At 31.1% G+C, this 21,756-nt stretch overlaps 1 protein-coding gene and 1 pseudogene across 7 annotated transcripts in view; one reads left to right on the top strand and one right to left on the bottom strand.

Moving 5' to 3' along the window:
* Window positions 1-21,756, top strand: part of PIP5K59B (Phosphatidylinositol 4-phosphate 5-kinase 59B) — a 712,665-nt gene that overhangs the window by 450,145 nt on the left and 240,764 nt on the right. The window lies entirely within an intron of this gene.
* On the bottom strand, window positions 1,599-20,053 carry LOC149375644 (uncharacterized; annotated as a pseudogene).

The following is a 21,756-nucleotide window of genomic DNA, read 5'->3' as shown; positions in this document are numbered from 1 at the left end:
AGCACTAGCTCTTGGTAATAGGTATGAAGTTAAGGAGAAAACTTATCAAGCTCAGTCAGGACATTAAATCACCCATTACGCAAGCAGCAAACGATGCAGATAAGTGAACTACATCATTCTGAGCTAGCTCCGATTGGCTTGACACAATCCTGTACAGTTCATGGGTGTAAGGAGCAGATCTACCTCCTATTGCAAGTACGGAATTTTGTCATCAATGTTTGTGAATACGCTGTACCTTGCGATTTCTATAAAAATTCGTTTATTGTAAGTAAAAGGTACTCATTCATTAGTATTTAGAGATTTACTGTGATACTGTAGTCTCCAGTCAATCGTACAGTGTTGTCTTTCTTTAAAACTGACACTAGTAGAGTAGTAAAATTAAAGGTCTCCACTTTTTTACGAATCCCTTCATTTATTAGAAAATATATTCGATACTTCACTTCACATTCGATATAACTTCTTTATCGAATAAGAAAACTAGTATGGACTGTATTACTGTGAATTTTAAGTAACTGGCTTCACATACTGTTTCAAAAAAAACTGACTTTTAAACTTTTTTATTTTAGACAGCTGATTTCTAGTAATGTTTTTGTATTTTGTAAGTAGATTTTTTACTGTATTTTTATTCCATTCGTATGATTTTTTCTCATCTATAACAAGGTTGATGGTATCGAATAGTTGGTTCAAGAAATATTTTCATTCGAGGGCTATCAGCTTCCTCATCTACAATAGGCTTAAAAGCGGCTCTCTCTTCATGTCCATTGCATGTACATTAAGTTCAAGTCTAGTTTTACCTGCACAACACTCACTTCTGTACAACAAAGCAATCCTATGTTTGACTCACAAACAGACATCAAGAGCAACCTGATTTTATGTGAAGCATTATAATTTTTTAAACGAAACGCTTAGTCTTTCTACACCAATGAAACGACTGTGATACTTAACACTTAAAAATTCACTAATTAGTTTTTCACGATAAGTATGGCAAAGTATTTAACTTTTTTGATGCATGTTCCCTTAAAGAGTTAGTTGGGTTAAAAATCTAATAAATTCTGAAAAAATTGGTATCATCGATATCAGTTAAACTTTCTTAACTTAAGTGCTGTTGGACTTTAGTGTGTGGTATTTTTCTTTATAAATCTAGCTTTCTTGATGTATCATTTCTTTTTACAGAAATTTTATAGATAGGTATGGAAAGGAAGTTTATAGTAATTTGCTTTTAATGGCACTACACACTCAAAATGATAGATTTTTCTTTCAACATTTGTCTTTTTGTATTTATTAGTTGGTGTGCTGTTTGATTTATTTTTCTTAGAACGTATAGTTCTTGTACGTAAGAAAAAACTCACGCTCACGTGACACGCCTATTAGTATACATGGTGTCCACCGCATCTGCTGAAAAAAATTCCCTGAGATTTCCAGGTTTTCCAGAGCTTAATTTTTACAATTCCAGGAGTTTTATAATAATAAAAGTTTGTCAAATATGAGTTATAATTTTTATTTGTCAGCCAATCATTATCTAATAACAATTTTTTTTTATAATAAACATATAAAACATGTATTACATAAAAAATATTTATCTGTTAAACAAACTAAACTTATATCTGTTTCAAATTTAATATTTTTTTCTCTACTACAGCGCTTTCTTTTAATGCGTCATCTATTATTTTTTTCTCTTTTTACTTTCTAATTCTTTTAAAGCTAATATTTTTCTTTTTTTTTGCCTTTTTCTCTTCTAGTTCTTTAACACGTTTTTTTTTTTTTTTTAATTAAATCTTCTTTGTATAAAGATGATGACATGCGAACACTAGAAATTAACTTTTTGCTTATTTCAAATTCATGTAAAGGTTTTTGACTCGATTTAATTGCATCGTAAATCATTCTTTGAGCTATTAATGATTTTTCCTGTTGATTTTCTACAATACAGTCCTTATTAATAGAAAACCCTCTTTCAAGCTCAGTATTACCGTGTGAAAAAATCATAATAATTTTTATTCAGTCAAATAAATTACTATATTTACTAGCTCCATGAATATTTATTATTTTCACCCAGAACTCGTCTAGTCTGTCTTCTGACTTATAACTTTTTAATAATTTTTTAGTTGTTTCAAGCGATATAATTTCTTTGAATTCTCTCTCAATTATTTCAGCTGTAATAGCTGGTACAATACTACAATCGACTAGTTTTTCTAAAACTATTGATAAACGTTTTCGTGCAAGGCTCTCGTTTAACGTAAAAGATGGATCAAAACAAGATAAATCTCTAACAAACGGGTACTTTAAAGGAGATTTAAGAAAAGTTTTGTCAACCAAAAATTTTATGATAGTACGAGTACCATTTTTAAATCTCAAAATATCTAACTCTGAAATATTTTTTAATTTTTTTTTGCATTTTTAGTTGCGTAACCAATTTTTATTTTATCTGCTTTCAATAGAATACTTTCATCTAGTAAATTTATTTTTATGATATTTTTGGGTTCGCATGTGTACTCTGGCTTAACTATTCTTTCTAAAATATTAATATGTAATTTTAGTAATCTATCATATAAAAAAGGAGTCTTTGGTTCATTTGACTGAAATTCTGTTAAGAATGGTTCAATTTCTTCAGCAAACGATTGAAAAAAAATTAATTTGGCGTCTAGAAACTTATCACCTAATATATTTCTTACTACAGTGAAATAGTTAAGTACAGCTAGGTTCTGTTTTATCTTTTAATACTTTTTCCACGTATTTTCTTAAGAAAGGTAACATTTCTCTTGTTCGTTCAACTACTCTGGAGTTTTCAAGCCAATGAATACCACAAAAATAAAATGGAAATAGATCTGAATTAGAGGCTGCGATATAATCAGCTCTTCTACTAGGCACATTGTTAAACAAATTAAAGAGAGCTTTTAAAAACTCTGAGATATTTCATTTTGCAGCATTAAAACCTGATTTGAACGCATTATTCAACGCAACCGCGCTAAATTCAAAAGTATTATATTCAAGTAGATGTGTTATATTCTCCCATCTATTGTATGGATCATACTAATATTAAATTTGATAAATCTCTACCTTAATTAAATTTAAGTATTAATATATGTGGAAAATTGTTATGGATAATTTGTATTAATTGTAAAGTATAAAACTCTATATAAAATTTCCAGAAATATTTGAAAATTCCCTGAGATTTCCAGGTTTTTCCAGAGCAAAATTTATTCCCTGAGATTTCCCGGTTTTCCAGGTCTTCCAGGTACGGTGGATACCATGGTATAGTTTCCGTACATACAAACGTATATATACATACGCGCATGAATATTTATATACGCTAGTGGGGCTCTACCCTCCCGCGCGCTTTGTGTTCCAATCTCCACAATTATTTGTCATTCCATGCTTTTTTCAAGTGAAAAGAAATATGAAGTTACAAAATAAATGTATTTGTGCATTATGAGAAATTTCTGGCTTGAAAAACGTGTAGTAATGAGAAACTGTTTGCAAGTTGATGATCCGTGTGAAAGAGTTCAGCCCAGGAGCTCTCATAAAAATAAGCATACCTCAAGAGTTTTGCTAAAAAAAAGAACAACTCAGGTTTAGGAGAAGAAGAGACGAAAAGAACTTACGTGTTCAGACCAAAAAAAGCAATGCTTCGATTTTCAGCAGAAAAGAATTACAGCAAGTGCATTCAGATGAAAAGAGATATAGCTCACGTGTTAAGACGACAACAAGCATGGTTCATTACATTTTAGCAAAAAAAAGTACAGCTCAAGCGCTTCAAAAAAAATAAACATAAATAATCGGATCCACATAAAAAGAAGCACAGCTCAAGCGTTTAATAAAAACAGTTACGGCTCGTCATTTAAACTGATTACATACTTAGACTAAAAGTATCATAACTTAACTACGTCAAATAATTGTCTACATTTGATGAGTACTCTTGCAAATTTCTTGCTATATAATTGTTGATATTATTGTTACATCTACAAGTTTTATAGTGGGATTAACTTTAATAAATTGGTGTAAATCCAACGTGACATGTGATGAAAAGTTGCATATTATCTTTTTTTATATGACCGTTGCATTATCCTTTGTTATATTTAAATAACCTCCCTGCTCAGCCAGGGTAGAAAAGTTAATACGTTTATGAGTAGAATATATTAGTCTGTGTTGTATTATTTGAAAGTTCATATTCTAGCACGCATAGATTATGTTGACAGATCATTTTAGAGTACTGCAATATGTTCATAAATAAAAAAATTAAGATTAAACTTTATTTTTGGTCTAAAATCACTAGTTATGGAATACTAAATAATTCCAACAGCTTATTAATTAAAAAAAGTTGTTCATAACATCACTAAATTATTGCACTCACCAAACTTATACCTTGAGAAAAAGTGTAATGAAAGTGGATTCTGATTGATTCTCTCTCTCCCTTGCCCCACCTCTCATGACTTACTTCTGGTTCCCTGTACACCACACAAAGCCACCACACCCCACGCCACATAACATAATAGCACTACACTACAGCACACGTTTTGAATTGAATTTCTTTTTTTTAACCAATTCTATTAAAAAAAAAAAAAAAAAACGAATAAATAACAAAAATACATAAAAAAAAATTTCAAAAAAAAAACCGTTTCCAAATAGATTTGAACCTCCAACCTCTTGCACACTAGCCAGGGCCCTCACTCACTCTGCTTTAAACTGTCCCAATATAGGAATTCTGATTACTTAATCTTATCTTATAGTTTGTAACTTATTTTCAATGCAAATTTTTGTTTACTGTGTATTCATTCATTTGGCTTGATTATGCATTAAGTAAATAAACAATTCAGTTAATGAAGTATATTTCTTAGATACATGTTTTTTTTTAATTTAGAAATCAGTATACATTAATGGAGCAGCTTTTATATGCATAATTAAAAATTCATTCATTATGTTGTCACTTTATCATTAATTTGTCACTTTAAAAAATAGTCAATAATTTTTTATACAATTTCTTCACATTTTCTCAAAATTTTTGTAGTTAAAATGAAAAAATTTTCGTACTGTATAAATGCAACACTTAATTTTTATTAAGTTTTTTTTTTCACAATTTTTCCTTTGTGGTTGAGGTGATTTTTTTTGACTTAAGGACGTTTATCACATAGTTAGTAGGAGAAAAGTTCAGCGCGAAATTCAGAGAGGGGGGAGAAGCGCAAACATATGCAGCAACGGTGGAAATTATTTTTCTTATATGGATGTACTTACATACACGCTTTTACGCATACTTAACCACTTGTTTTTTGTGTTAATAAAAAAAAAAAAAAAAAAAATAGTATACGAGTAGATCTACTTAAAAATGAAACAGGTTTATCTAAAAGAAATTTCTTATACAAACAAAAACTAAGAGGCTTGTACAAATCTTGTAAATGCAACTTTAAGTGATTTTTCCATAAAGTTACGAATTAAATGGCAAATTTTTAAAAATAACATGTGAAAAAGAGTACGGTTACACATTCTACAATTTTTTTAGGGTACTTTTTGTGGTATTTTTAGTATACTTTTGATGCTTGAATAATATCTGTCAAAAAACCTATTCGTAAGGGACATTCACTGGCATGTACTACTATGCTATTGGAGAAAGCAGCACTGCAGTATGGTCTGTCTTAATTTTCGAGATACAGTTATATTTCGGGTATTAAATATAAACTAAGAATAAGTGTGTGAACGTATGTGGCAGATGTGAGGGTGGCGTTAGATATTTAATCGGCGTAGGCGCTAAGAAGTTGTTCTGAGATTATCGGAAGATTCGATGAAACTGCATAATCTCATACTGCCCAGCCTCCATGTACGTATATATGTTTATACTGAATTAACCCATAATATACTATTTACAATTATTCAGTTACCGAATATTAAAATATTTATAAAACCACGCCCAATTAACATAGGTGTACTTATTCCAACAGTAATTGGATCACCTTTGTTCAGAATATTGTTTTATAGAAGGTACATTTATATTTATAATAACATTGTCCGCCATATAATTTTATAGAAGTATAACTTCTTACTTGGGTACCCAAGCACCCACTCTCCACTGTTTTTCTTTGCTTTTGATAGTTCAGTATCGTTAATAAGTGTCCGTTATATTATATGTTATCGTTTATATAATAAATTATCGTTAATATTTATGAATGCTATTTTGGTTTGAAACATTTTTTTTCATATTCCTTGGCATATTTTTAATGAAAAAGTAAGGGTTACATATATTTACTAGTAGGGTATCGCCTTTGGCGCGATTTGCCCGATAGTTCCTCATTTTTTAAATTCAGTTGAATACGTAAATTACAATTGTATGCGTAATTTTAACCAAGAAAAAAAAACGTGACGACCGATAGAAATATTTTTCATTTGGAGGGAGATGATTTTTTATGATTGTGAGGGGCAGCAAAGGGAAACCTTTAAAATTGTAAAAGAATTCTAAAGGGTTAGAGGGGAGAGAACAAAAATTAAATCCAATTTAAAATAACGTGAGAACCGATAGAATTATACTATATGAGAGGGGTTGAGAGTGGCTGGGGGGGTTCTTTAAAATTTTAAGGGGGTTAAAGGGGGTTAATGAGGCACACAATAATTAAATCCAACAAAAATGACGTAAAAACTGATAGAATTTGACCTTCTTCAGAAGGGCTGAGGAAGTTGAGGGGGATATGTCTGGAATGAGTCTCCAAAATCACTATAAAATATATAAATATGCATAGAAACAAATACTTACACCTAAGCCCCTTCAGTTTTTGAGTAAAATATTTTTCGAGTTAGACAAAATGTTTGTAAGATTCTTAACTACGTATGACCTGTCTTTTACTGCATTATTTTCAACTCGCCTAGGCTTACATTTCGTAAGATGAGAACTTTCAGATAAATAATAATTTGTAACAATCTGCAGCTTGGCAACTGTGTCATTGTTAATAAACGCATAGTTGTTTTTAGACACTTGTGTACAATTAATCCTTAGTCCAGGCAATTTGAGCCAATTTAGAGCAAATTTTTTATAAAATCGATATGGTTTTGAAAAAGTTGTTAAGAGAACTTTTTTGCTAAAAATAGCTCAAACATGATAAAAAAGTTTTTTTGTTACATTAAAATATTGTTAATATTACAATGTTATTTACCATGGACATTACATTACATTTATTTGGCTCGATTTTCTTCACTAATGATCGACGATACAGAAGACGCTAATAAAGATTGTAAGTTGAATGATACAATGGTTGCCAAGTTACAGATTGTTATAAATCTCAATTCATCTGAAAGTAATGATTTAAAAGTAAATTTTAAATCTTGGTGAGTTGTATTTAACGCAGTAACAGCTGAGTAATACGTAGTCATATAATATGAAAACGTTGTTTTATTAAACTTATGAAATTTTCTACTTGAAACTTTATGGGGCTTAAGTGAAGGCGTCCTAATTAGTTTTTTGTTCCAAATGTACCAAAGAGTTAAAAAACAATTTTTTTTAGCAAGAGTAAAATTTTTTAAGTTTATTAATAAAAATGGTTATTAACAATCAATTAGTAAAAAATTTAAGGTAAATAGCTTTACTTACTGCATGTAGGAGGTCAAAATGCATCAAATCACTTGGCATATAGCAAAATTTCAAAGATCTTTAGAATTAAAAAAAATTCCAAGAAGTTTCTAGGATCCAGGCGAAAAAGTAAAATAAGGTTTTCGAGGATCTATACGAATTCTGAAATGATAAAATACTATTCTTTTGCCCGTCCTAAGAAATTGAAGAAGTGTAAGACTCACAATAAATCTAGATTAATTGCCCTTTATTAATAGACATACTAAACTGAATACAGTTCTCTTTACAATTTCCAATGAGTTTTTTTTAACAAAAAAAACATCTAAATAGTCAAAGTAATGTGGTTGTGCTATGAAAAATTCAGAAAATTATTCTACTTAAATAAATGTTGTTGAATGTAGTAAAGTGTAAGGGCTTTTGCTCGTGAGCAAAAGCAAAGCAAGGTCCTTAAACCCATTTTAATCGCTAACTGCAAGAACCACTCAATAAACTCTATTGATGTTGAATTGAAAACAGCAGTATCAAAATTGACAAACAAAAAAATCGTTAAGTAAGCAATTAGCTTTTCATTAAAACCCTGGAGGCAAAGAAGGCTTCAGAACTTTATTGTTCTGATGGTGAACTATTGTGATTAGAAAACGAATTGTTAGTTATATTTTTTGGTTTGTTTAAAATTTTTTTAGTTTTAACAGCCTTTTTTTATTGTAAGTTAGTAACTGCAACTCAATGGCTCTTAAGTTTCAACAAGTATATTATGGTGTATAGAACGTACTGTACTTTTTAACATCATGTTTTTTTAAACATTTTTATAGTTTAATATTTGATAAAATTACATGGATTTTAAAAAAAATTTTTTTTAATAATAATAGCGTGTCAACGCACAACGGTGTTCCACTCAGTGAATCTTGGATAAAGCCAAGAGGGCCACTAGTATATTGATAAAACGTGCTTTTAGACAATCAAAAATATGTGGTGAGAAACCAAATATTTTTTCTGTATTATTTATTAATAAAATATGCCCTTAGGTGAGCAAGTACTGGTGATTAAAAACTCAAGAGATTTAAAAAATTCTCTATTCATTATATGTGCCCTTAGGAAAACGAGCATTGGCAATTAAAAACCTAAAAATTATTTGGAGTTTTTTATCAACTGAATGTGTCCTAGGTGGGCAAGCATCGGTGATAATAAAACCTAACAGTTTTGAAGTATTATTTAATGATAAAATTTGCCCTCACGCAAGTTAGCGCTAGCGATTAAAAATCTCACAGCTTTTCAGTATTATTTATGAGTGAAATGTGCCCTTAGGTGAGCAAGCATTGACGATAAAAAGTTTAACAGTTTTTCAGTATTATTTATCATTGAAAATGTACTCTTAGCTACGCGTGCATTGGTGATTAGAAAGCTAACAATATCAAAATATTATCCGTTTATTAAATGTGCCCTTAGGTAAGCACAAAACTCCTATTTTGTAGAGTTATCAAATATCAAAATATTCCTTTGGTGAAAAGCATCGACTAGTAGATGATTCAAAAATTCACTTGTCGATCTGTTTAGGCAAATAAACACACAGTTCTAGACATGTTTATTTGACTGTGTGTAGTTATGTATGTATATTGTGTATGTAACTTTTACTCATAATTCAAAATATATACGTTCAATGTGAACTGTATTCCACGATTCGCTCCCGCGAAGTAAACAGGTTCGTTGTTTTAAGTTACTCTTGTGTTAATATGAGGTTTGATATTTAATGTAATACATACAGTTTTTCCTCAATTCGTTAACTCCTTTTCAGCCTGATGAGGTCAGTAAATATACCTGAAGAAACGTTGCAACAACGATGATAAAAAACACATTCAACAACTTCTGCGTTTTCTTTGTTTATTTGCCTAAACAGATCGACAAGTGAATTCTTGTACTCATATCAATAAAACTTAGCTATAATTTAAAAAAAAATTGTCACTGCTATAATGTATGTTACAATAGAGATTCCTCCCTTTCACCTACCTTCTGTATTGAAGGGTGCCTCAATCACGCTCTAACATGCAATATACAGTCACTGTTGCACTTCTCCATTAAGTAATTACTCTGCATCCATAAAGTCTACTAACAAAACAAAGTGTTTAAATATAGCTTGACGTTATGTACAGCACAATTATTTTCAATAACACTTTGTAGTTACTACAAACAAAGGATCTCAATTATATTAGTGGGTGTAAAACCTCCATATTATGAACAACTAACTTCGGTATACAAAGCCTTCCGCAAATACATTTCAAACATTATAAAAGCACTCTGAAAACTTAACCTATAATATTGCATGGTAGTTTACTTGTCTCCTATGCTATCCAATCATAATTAAACTACAGCTAAGTATTTTTTATTTTGTATTCGTCAGTAAGCCTCTTCCAAGGCATCAGGTTCTTAAATATAAACATAATTAGCCCGGCATTCTGTGTTGATGAAACTACAGCAAAAATTTTTAACACAGAGTAGCTTATGGGCTGTTTGAAGCCCTATATATAAGGAATGTAATTTATTCATTTAAGTTTTTCAGAATATTCTCTTCCAAAAGTTGATTTTATCCGATCTAAGTATTTTCTGTTCATCAGGCAAAATATGTAAGGAACTACGCGATGACAATAAATCTAGGTTTTGACGTTAAATGCCTATGCAATAGTCTGAGTATGCTGTTAACTCTCTTGTAACGGTTGCTTGGCTGCCTTAACTGCATAGTAATTTTTTGATATCAAGTCGCGTGGAAGTGCGACGAGACGAGTTTAAAAAGCAGACAGAACTCGGCGACCGCGATACTAATGACTTGCTATTCGTATACTCAAATTTTCAAATAACAAAAAAAAGTTATCACTACCGGTGTGCCTTCTGTGTATTTTGGTTTCATTTAGCTATTTCAATCCTACTCTACAGCTTTACAGACGAGTATGGGCCAGAAAGTCGTTTAAATAACGAAAATGAAATTGTGTACCTTAAAATGCTCAAAACAAGATTTTTTTCATGCTCAGTGTTTATGAAATAATCGAGTTAGCTGCAAGTCTGATAGTTGATAGATAGGTATGTTCTTGAAACGAAGCAGTGCTGCCAGCCTCATATGATGTTGGGTATAGGTATATTTACTGAGTTTTCTCTATACATATGATCTACACATAAGCAGAGAAGTCATTTTGTGTCTGCTACAGTTGTTTTGTTATTATTGTTTAAGGTTAATGTGATTGTATAGTTATGATAGAATTAGTAAATGTGATGACTTCATGACAAACGTATATACGAGTACAGCCGATATCAATATGAATCAGACAGCTGCAGCCAGATAATTTGTAAAAATAAAGGTGAATGAGCTTATCATCCTGCTGTAAAGAAAATTTTGTACATAGAAGATCTTGTCGTAGCCCACATGACAAAAAATGTGTAAAAAATTTGGCTTGTAAGAACATTAATATTGACTATACCTTTTTAACAGAGAACAAAAAGATAGGATAAGTATCATCAAAAAAACATTTCTCTCATTTTTCGTGCTAAAAAGTTATTGATCATATTTGAAAATTCAGTTTTATGGTCAAATCTCTTTTATTTCTCCAGAAATAACTCTTGCTTTTTTTTTACCTGCCTTAATACTCATTGATGATTAAAAACCTATTAAACTCATTGATTTCATTTTACCGGCCTGGTGATGGTGCCAACATGAGAGTGTATCTTACAAATTCAGAATCAAGTTAATAAATATTACCATCATAGTATTAAGGCGTGAGTATATACCATCGATTGTATAAAATAAATCCATTATTAAATAAAAAAATAAATCTCATAACATGAATAATATTTTATTTCAGAGTATTTATCTGTGGTGATGGAAGTAAAAAAGAGCAAGTCAAATGAGTTGCAAGAGGAGTTTAAATAGTCATTGCCACATCAGGGAGTCTTAGTTGAAACTGGGAATTCACTTAGTATAAAGTAAAAGTTTTAACGACACATGTGTATTTTATTTAGTTCTGAATGAAGCTATACAATCACATGCTGGATATGGGTTTAAGACACAGATGTTTTCTTTTTTTTTATTCTGAAAACAACTTGTCGACCCCTCTGAAAACTGAATATAATTTTATTTTTATAGTGCCGTGTGATACAAAAACTAAATGGATGAACTGTACAGACCATTTTCTAATAAATTCTATTTTGGACTCTTCCATTAAGTTATGTGTTAAATTCAAGTTTGTCAACATTTAACACCTCAAAAATAGTGTTGTTAAACAATCACAAATTAACACCTGATGTTCGAAAATTACTACGAACATCTTGATAAAATCTTAGGAAGATAGTACAGAGAACACTATGTGTGATGAACGCCGTTATGAAAAATTTGCTAAATATCATACCCGATTGTTAATTTATAATTAAGAAGGAAATTTCTCTTGTTTTAAATTGGGATTTTAGTTTAAATTGTGATATAAGATTTCTCACATATAAATTGAGTTTGCACGTAACCCTTAGCAAATTTTAAATGCAGAAATTATTGAAAAAAAAAATACAAAATATTTTCAGTAATCATTGCATAATTTAGTGAAAGTTATTTTGCAATTTACTCTGAAAGAAAATCCATACTACTTGAAATTTTTTAAGTTATCAAAACAAATTTTTAGTACATTTATCTTTTAGTGACAAAGCACTTGCGAAGCATTGATGTTTCTTATCGAACTGATCTGAGATGGTATTAGCAGTTCCTTACAAGGAGAGATCCCCACCACTTTGCAAATTTTTACTGCACTTCCATCCATGTCTTCTTTACTTACTATTTTTTTATCATTTCTATTTCCTTTTCTTTCATTCCTATATTCTCCTTAACCATTCGTTAATTTAAACAGCTCCCTAGGTAATATACCCTAGGTAAATAAGTAAGACGATCTAAATACCTCTCTTTGATTAATCACTTCCATATCATTCGGGTTCAAACTGTGTGGAGATGAAACGTGTTGTTGCATATTTTCCTCCCCAATGTCAAATAAATTTTCTGGAACTAACTGGCTTTTATTACTCCCGTTGTGACTATGTATTTCTTGAAAACTTTCTCTCACATTTTTTTCTTTTTTTTCTTTCCTAATTTTTTGTTTCTCCTCCTTTATCTTATAATGTCCCAAAGGTAATGTATCGGTAGAAGTAGTAAAATATATCTTTTATCACTATACGAGCTAAGAGATATTTTATTTTGTTTCTTGGTATGGATTTAATGATGGCGAATACTTATTTACTCTCGTGTAATACTTTTGTTAAAGTCATGTAGACACTCAATGTAAGCATCCAAATTGATTGTGGCTTTTGCAATATTTGTCTTATTACCCTTTCTTTTTTATATGCTTTGGTCCTGCATGAGGATACTATACATCTTACTTCTCAGACCTGCGAATTTTGATATAATATTACCATTACATTCGTCTTTTATAAGTCCTACAATTTTCTTGTTTTTCTAAGGTACATTAAATTTGTTGTTTTCTGGGTAATCAGAAGTATCAAATTTTTGAATATTCATTTTCATTGATTCATATATGCTGTGGTTTGTTATTTCGTATAACAAACTATCTGTGTCAGTGTATAAAAGTTTGCAATTATTATGCAATTTAGAGTGCATGTAATCGTAATGAAAACGATATACAAGCGTTTTTGATAAGTCCAATACACTGAGCCCAGTGTACATGGGTTTTCTCATCATAACTTCTGTTCGTTGTAGTTGAACTGCTACAAAATTTTCATAAAAAAATGTCACAGCTATGAAAATTGGATTTTTAAATGTAGGCTGCAGCACCATAACGTTCTTCCCGATAATTAAATATTTTGACATCTACTATTTTCCGCAGATTTTTAATCGTCTTGCCAAAAATGGCATTATTAAAAAATTTAAAAAGCATTTTTTCAAACTCGTTCTTAGCTTTTTTTCATTCATTGCTATTTAAGTCAATGTACGGTTTGAGCCATGTACTCAGCCAAAATTTTAAATTTGTTACTCGTTATCCATGTGACACTGCCTGTTTTAGTGCTTCATAATGCAAAACATGTTTATGCTTATCATCTAATGTTGTCATCAACTTCTTGTGTTTTGATAATGGAGCTGAAATATGCTCAGAGCATAATGGTAGATCCTCGTGGAAATTGTGAAGATCTATGGAACATTCTAAATCTATTTCTAAAATATAACCATAGGCACTATCTTTGCCAAGTTTATAAAAGTCATGTGATAGTTGTTGAATACTTTCAACCCACCTAAACTCACCATACGGTAGTGGTTGAGTCATAGCCCAACCATATAAATTTTTTACATCATAATAAACAATATAATTCATCTTTTTCATAATCATCCATGTACTAATTATTTGCCTCTGAATATCTGTTACAACATTGACTTATTCCTCCTCTTATACCTTTTTTAAGAAACATAAACATATTAAGGTCTGTTATGAGTTCAAGCGAAATCTATAAAAGTAAAAAAAATTATAAATAAAAAATTTTAATGTTAGTTACAAGTTTGTAATAATTTATTGTAAAATAAGTTGTATATAAATGTATAAAAACTTACGTTTTTTTTTAAACATAGCATCCCACGTGAAGCCCGGTGTAGTATAGTAGCGGGCAGGATCTAATTAGTATACTTTAAGACAATTAATCCTAAATTTTTCGAAAACTTCATATAACAGGAGCACACCAGTTTTAAGGTATAAACCAGAATATTGTCCAAGATTTGCAATATTAAAAGTTTTCCACATAGTTTGTGCATGAATGTAATTCTCATTACCTATGTGAGTATTATATAATTTACTGTAAAAGTGATATTTTGGCAGAAGCATTATTTCTTGAAGTTTTTTTAGTGATGTTGCATAATCGTATGGGAACACATCTTTTTTCTTAAGCAGCTGAATTTGTTCTATTTTTTCTACAGAGTAGCAATCATCTTGATTAAAAACATTTTCTAAAATAATATGCTGCTCCAAGTGAGATGCTAACTTTTCTAGATATGATGGTGAGAATTGGAACGGGTCAATGAAGCGTAAGTTAATACTTGTTCCTTCGACGTACTTTGTAAAAGAAATATACTTTTCTTTTGTTTGAGATATGACGTTTTCTCGACCAGGAAAACAACTGACGAGTTCTTTTATGAATAAATGAGCATCATAGTTACTGAGATTATGAAATACTATTTGTAACTATCGGGAGTCTTGATATTTTAGATTGCAATCGTTATGAGCAGGTCCTCTATACCTGAATAGAAAAATTATATTGAAGTTGGTAACAAAGTTTTATCTTTAGAGATAAATATATAGTGCTTACTCTCCTGTTAAATGTCAATGGTCATGAACTTTTTTAATATTCTTAATAATTTTTTCACATATGTGACATCTATCAGCATTAAAAAAGTCAAAATCTTTCTCATTAGTTAGTGGCCTTATAGGTACTGGATTGTCATATAGTTTTTGTAATTCTAAGGCAATGTCGATTATTTTTTTCACAAACCAAGTCGCTGAATTTCGTTGTCTTTACACGTTTGTCTATAGCACATATATCTTGATTTAGAATCATCAAAACTACACTTCATATAAAATCCTATACTGAGGATCTTCTGGTGTAGTATAGCACGTTCAGTATTTTGCACTGATTTTAACGTGCACTCAAAATCTCCATAAATAATAAATGGCACCATATTTTTATTCTTGTGATTTTCAAATTTTAACATATTGCCATCATTTCTCAGTAAAGTTACTTTAGATTTATTTACTTGAACACATTCAACTGCATGAGATATTAACTTTTCATTAGTTAAAAAATAATGTAGACAGCGATCACAGATAAATTTTTTATGATTGTGTTTACTTAGAGAATTACTCACAAGCCTAGATAAATCTTTAATCTAAACGTAATGATAACGATATATACATATATATATATATATATATATATATATATATATCATTTTCATGATCGTTATGATCAATACAAATAGAATCACCAGCTTGTCTCTCCTCTGATTCATCATCTTGTCCTCTTTCTTCATCCTTATCAATAATGAAATTTTCTCTTGAGACATACTTTTCGTCTTCTCCTCTTTTCTCCTCTTCTTCTCCTTCTGATTCTTCTACTACCTCTTTAACTTCATTGTGCAAATAAATATCATTTTCTGCATTAATACCTGCGTTCGTTTTTTTTATTTTTTATCTCACTATGCACATCATGGTAATATTTTTGTATAAGAAGCAAATTTTTGTGCTTATCTTCATTTTTCGCTGATAAGTGAAGAGGTAAAGTGGTTTTTTTATTTTTTAATTATTTTTTTTTTTTTTTAATATTAACTAAAATATTTTTATTGTTTTCAAGTTTTGGTAATTGCTTAGGTTGTACCGGAAAGATGATTCCACTAAAATCATAATTACTCTTATATTTTTTGTGACTAGAAACTCGATTTATATTATAATTCACACTGTAAAGAGCGGATAAAATTGCCTACATGAAACATTTTTGATCAGTATTTTTTACATTTACACAAGCTTTTTTTTATGGTGGAAGGAGGAAGCTCAATATACGAACTAACGCTCATTGCGTTATATTTATTAATATTCAATACAATATTTAATATTGCACGGATACTCCAACCAGAATCTTGCTGTTGAAATTCCTCTATACTAACAGTAAGTGGTTGTTTTATATTAATTTTGAACCATTCTGTAATTCTGTCGTACTAAGAACGCTCTCAGAATTAACTTCAATCGTCTTGGTATCTTTTTTTACTATTGCAAATTCTGTCGTAAGTATAGTATTAATTTTTAGAGATTTCAGTGTATAATTTCTTGCACTTTTAAAAAGAATTGTTTTTCAGCAGACTTAAGAAAGTTCACTATATCCAAGTGTTCACTATTTGCAATCACAACGGTCCGAATACGATTTTTAAATGCGCTTGATCTCTTCCCACGGAACACTTTGATTATCTTGCGTTACATACGTAGAAATACCTGATCCGCACACTTTTGTTTTTTTATAAAATGTTACTAAAAAAGTTGATATTAGTCATTCAACATTCAATAACTTTCGTTTGACATATGATGATAATTTTATAGTTTTTTTGTAGTCTGAAATACTTTAAATCACAGTTTCACAGTTATCAATAATAGATCTTGAATACTAGTAATATTTTCTTCATTCAGTTAACGTTAATGTTTAAGTCACACTATATGAAAAAAATGACAAAACGTTCAACAACATTGGCATTGTTAAAATTCTCAAAAATTTGATCCGTGTTGTTAACTGCGAGCTTCTTCGTACTTAAACTCTGGAAAGACAACTTTACTTCCATTTATAGCAGCGTATGCGTGTCATGTTTGTAAAAGAAAGACAACTAGCGAAAACACCATGGAACTAAAATGAAATAAATGAAAGAAATTTTGTTTGGAAAAAAACCAGAACAAGTCTTGTCTTGTTTAGATATAAGTGTACAGCAATATAGCAAATATATATGTTATCTCCTCAATGGCGTACACCTACATTATACTTGTCTCATACTTTTTATAGCTTGACGATTTCTCTCTTGAGTACCTTTAAGTTAAGCATGAATCACTCTGATATGATGTTCTTTTCCCTCACTTGATGAAGGAAGACTCGTTTCATATTTTTTCTCTTTCAACGAATTTAACCGGTTACGGTATGCATAAGTCTCATACCTGTTATATAGTTTATCCATTTTTCTCAGAAATATAAGACTATTTGGTTAAGACACTTGTGTACGATTACAAAATGTCTGTTTAAAACGCTCCTATTTATTTGTTATCTCCTTTAAAGTCCATATCTGCATTAGAGATGTCTCACTTTTTCTCCCTTGATGATTGCTCTTTTCAGTACACTTAAGTCATGTACGAATCACTCTGATCTGATGTTCTTTTCCCTTACTTATTAAAAAAAGTGTTATTACATATTTTTACCTTTTCAATAATTTCAATACGATCGCGCGAACACGCATACGCTTGCACGTGATGCACGCGTACGATTGCGTAAGCATGCATACGCTTGCACGAGTACGCGCAAAATCACGTGAGCATACGTACGTTCGCGCGTGGTGCATGTGTACGGTCGCATGTATGCGTACGCTTGCGCTTGTATGCGTGTGCTTTTACAAGAGTAACGTATAAGCATGTACGGTATACCGTAGGAGTGTAAGACTTCGCAGATGTATACGTAAGCGTGTGCATAAGAGGACGAACATATATACATACATACACATACATACAGCGCTTGAACCCTTGTCTAACAGCAGGAGGAAGAAAAAGAGAGCACTCTGCTGAGCAAGATGAATATATATGTACTGCCTAAAGTAAAAGCGAAAAGAGAGAGCTCATGCACGCAGTGTCCCCATCCACGAATCTTACATCGGAACGAGAGAGAAAAAATAACTTGCCCACGTGGTTTCCCCCTCCACCATATGCTGCAGTCCTTGTAAGACAACGTGAGCTGCCGGCGAGCGGATGCACTATCCCTCTCCATCCCACCACTACCACCACGGTCAAAATCACTCGTACAACAGTACGAGCTCCCCCTTCCCTCTTCCCCCTACCACCCTAGGAGGTTGAGTCCAGAAATGGCATAGCTTATCTACTTAAGCAAAAAATTGTCTTATGAATTTATAAAAAGTATTTGTAAGCATTTACTCAGGATGAATAATAAATATTACACTATTTTATAATAATAGTAACACGAAAAAAATAGAATGCCCCAAAAACTTTGTACTTATTAATGAATTATTTATCCTAATTAAAAAACCGTCTTCTTATCTATTTTTTCAACGTATAAGTATCATAAACAATATAATTGATGTCAATCAACTTCATAAATTAATAAATCAAAACTCATTTCTGCAACTGGAATTTGAAATATTAATGATAATAAGACTTATCAAATGTTTTGAAAACAATCTTATACTAATTTTTTTATAACAAGTATATCAAGCTATTACATTAAAATACAAGAAATTTTGTTTAAAAAATCAGAGATTTCTTAGTCTCAAAAGTTGAAAATCGAATTTTCTTAAACGAAAAGTTCTATCATAAAAACACAGCATTACGTTATGTTCTTTTATTAAAAAACAAAATATAAATTAGTATTATAAATTTCAACACATAGTCATAGATATTATTGATTTAATTCTGAAAACTCTAAAGTCATGTCTTTCTAAACATTATTTTCTACTTTTACATTTTTTTCTCTTTCTACTTAAACCAAAAAATTATTTTCATTTTTACATCTTGATAAAGCTGCGTATAATTTACCATGAGAAAATAAGGGTCTTCTTATATGAGCGGCGCGCGGCGTTGGCTCAGTGGTAGGCGTACTAAGTATTGATACAACGCTGTTCTAGGGGGTCGTGAGTTCAATCCCTGGTAAATGCAGATTTTTTTAAAAACTGTTTCCATCGGGAAAATTTCCTATGTAATCCTGGCTGTTTTGGGGCGAGCTTTTCCGTGGAATTTTTCTTCAGAGTAATTCCAGGATTTTTTCCTTGCTCCACGGATCTTTGGGCTTGAGTAAATGCAAAACAGTGTTAGGGCTACAGGTAGGGATTAGTGGATCCGATGCACCAGGCAGGGATCGTCAGCCTTACCGGCGAGGAGTGGTCCCTGAAACATGGGGCTTCTCCGGGGATGCTTATTAAGATGGATCTGATGCTTTGGCAGAGAGCGCTGGCTTAAGGTGGCTCATCACATTTTTGAAAGTCGAGCCATTGCACCCAAATTGAAATTTATGTTAAAATATGACTAAACGGACGTACAGTTAAAATTTTAGGGCATGTTGCCGGCCAAAATCGAAAAATAATCATATTGAAAGTTTGAAATTTTAGCATTGGTCTTATGGAGCAGTCTGATTTTTTCACCGAAAGTGTTAGATTTCGTAGGCTAAAAGTCGGGCCACAGTCTCCAGAAACTGAGAGCAAGTAGTTTAAATAATCCTCTTTCTAACAAAATCGCGAAAGTCCAAGATTACCGGTAAAAACAAAAAGATATAAAGTCTTGAAAGTTCTAACCGCAGGATAACCTCAATTTTGATTCTTGGCGCTAGCCCGGGAGATTCAAATGTCATATAAGAATGTGGGCAAAAAAATTGTAAAAATATTGTTTACATCTAAAACTGGAATGTCATGCTCGGTTTTGAGCGCATATTATTGCAAAAACTTTGTGTAAAAATATTAAATAACCATAATTTAAATAAATAGGTTGAATAAAAAATAGTTGAATATAAAACTTTTATATTAATTGTTCATTTGATGACAACATATCAATAACGCCATAAATAATATAAATTCCAATCAAATAAAATATCCTTTACTTTTCATTACAAACAAATATTTGGCTTATTTTGTCTAATACTTTTGTGTTAGTAGTCACCCGTGGCTTTTCTCCAACCATCAGCGACGATTTTCTTCATGAACTGACCTCGCTTTTTTCCTCTCGTTCGCCTGATATTGTAATTAGCATTCATTTTTTACAAGCATTAATTTAATATTTACTGGTAAAAAAATACACACAAAACAAGTATAAGAAAGTTGACAGGTACTGGAGCTGAGGCACACGCGCGAGTTCGTCTGCTTGGATAGGGACGTACGCAGCTTTTTCGATACCCTATCAATAGTAACTTTTTTCAATTACGGAATTTTTTCGCATTTTTTTGCTCATAAATCATGAATAAGACATGGCACAAACCACTAACTGTCTTTTTATTGGTTTATATTCAGTAAATTTATAATTTATAGAAAAGCCCCCCCGGTGCCCCTGCTTGATACGGCACCATCGTGATGAGCCACCTTAACCGGCAAGGAGTGGACGTCCTTATATATGGAGTCCTCTCCAGGCAAAGGCTACACAGTAATGAGTCAACCCGATGCACCATCGGTGCAGAGATTGTCAGCTTAACTGGCAAGGTGTTTTACTGGAGATACTCACACTGGGCCTCTGAATTCAGGTACAATATCAGTAAAAAAGATTGGAAATGGGTGCGGCAATACATTCCCACACATAGGTGGTGAGTGGGTGGCCCCAACGACAAGGCCTTAGAGCTGTCGCAGTAACCCGAAAAAAAAAACAAATAAACAAAGGTTTTCTCACATTTACACCTATATTATCGAAACTTTCATCGAAAGATTTGTCTATTGTTACAGCAAATGTTACTAAAATTGTAAATTGCTTACGGTACAATGTAAAAGATAGTGTACATATGTTTTTTGTGTTTAAACTTATTTTTGAAATAAAGACTCTTTTTCTAATTTTTTCTTTAGTTATAATTTTTCTTTTTATATTACACTATTTAAAATCGTATTTCATTATACTGTTCGTCGGATACACATAAATTTCTAAGTCACATCACAATTGCACTAATTTTTAGGTCTTATTCATGAGGTGGTTATCTTTCACAAATACTGTACAATATTTCTATCGAAAAATTAATATCAATTTTATCGTCCAACACATAAACTCCTTTATTAGTTGCGTTGTTCACACTACAGTAAATTTTAGTTTCTCTAGTTAGTTCTATTTTCCCTTCCCAATTTTCAATAATAATTTCATAAAGAGGAAGAGTTATAAATTTGTTTGATAATAATTTTTATGTGACTATTCTTTATCACTAGGATAATTTAAAGAAAAGTACTTTTTAAGATAATTAATTCATTCCCAAAATAAACTGTTGTATTACATAAATCTTTTAACGTTTTGCTACCTTTTTTTATCTTACTCAAGTTCTAAAAAGGCCCTCTCAATATTTTTAAGATCTAAAGAAATTCTGAAAACTCTATGACTTGCCATCACTTTTAGAAGCATAATTGGTGTTATGCCAGTCCATGCCCTTTAATAAGTTTTTTTTTATATTCAGGAATAAAATAATAAATAAACGTTGTGTATAAATAAGTTTTTCCTGACCCACCCAGAACATCTATAAAAAAACTTTATTTTTCCGTTTGTAAATAATTTATATATTTTTGGAATGAAGTTCCTTTTCTCACGTTATGAGTTTTGGGCGAATGGCAGCTTGACCGAAAAAAGTATTACAAGACTTTGTTCCGACCCTGCTATAGTAATATAGCCGTATATAAAGCTACACATATTGCCGCACATAGCTTTCGTCTTTCTGGGAGCGCACCAAATGACTTGATAGCTCTCTTTTGTTCAGCCTTCTTTAATTGTACTGGG

This window comes from Copidosoma floridanum, unplaced genomic scaffold, assembly GCF_036245765.1.
Source record: "Copidosoma floridanum isolate Cflo_tuat_1 unplaced genomic scaffold, Cflo_Japanese_pri ptg000005l, whole genome shotgun sequence".
In the NCBI taxonomy this organism is placed as follows: Eukaryota; Metazoa; Arthropoda; class Insecta; order Hymenoptera; family Encyrtidae; genus Copidosoma; species Copidosoma floridanum.
The sequence above is the reverse complement of the archived record's forward strand: the minus strand, read 5'-3'. Positions and strand labels throughout refer to the sequence as shown.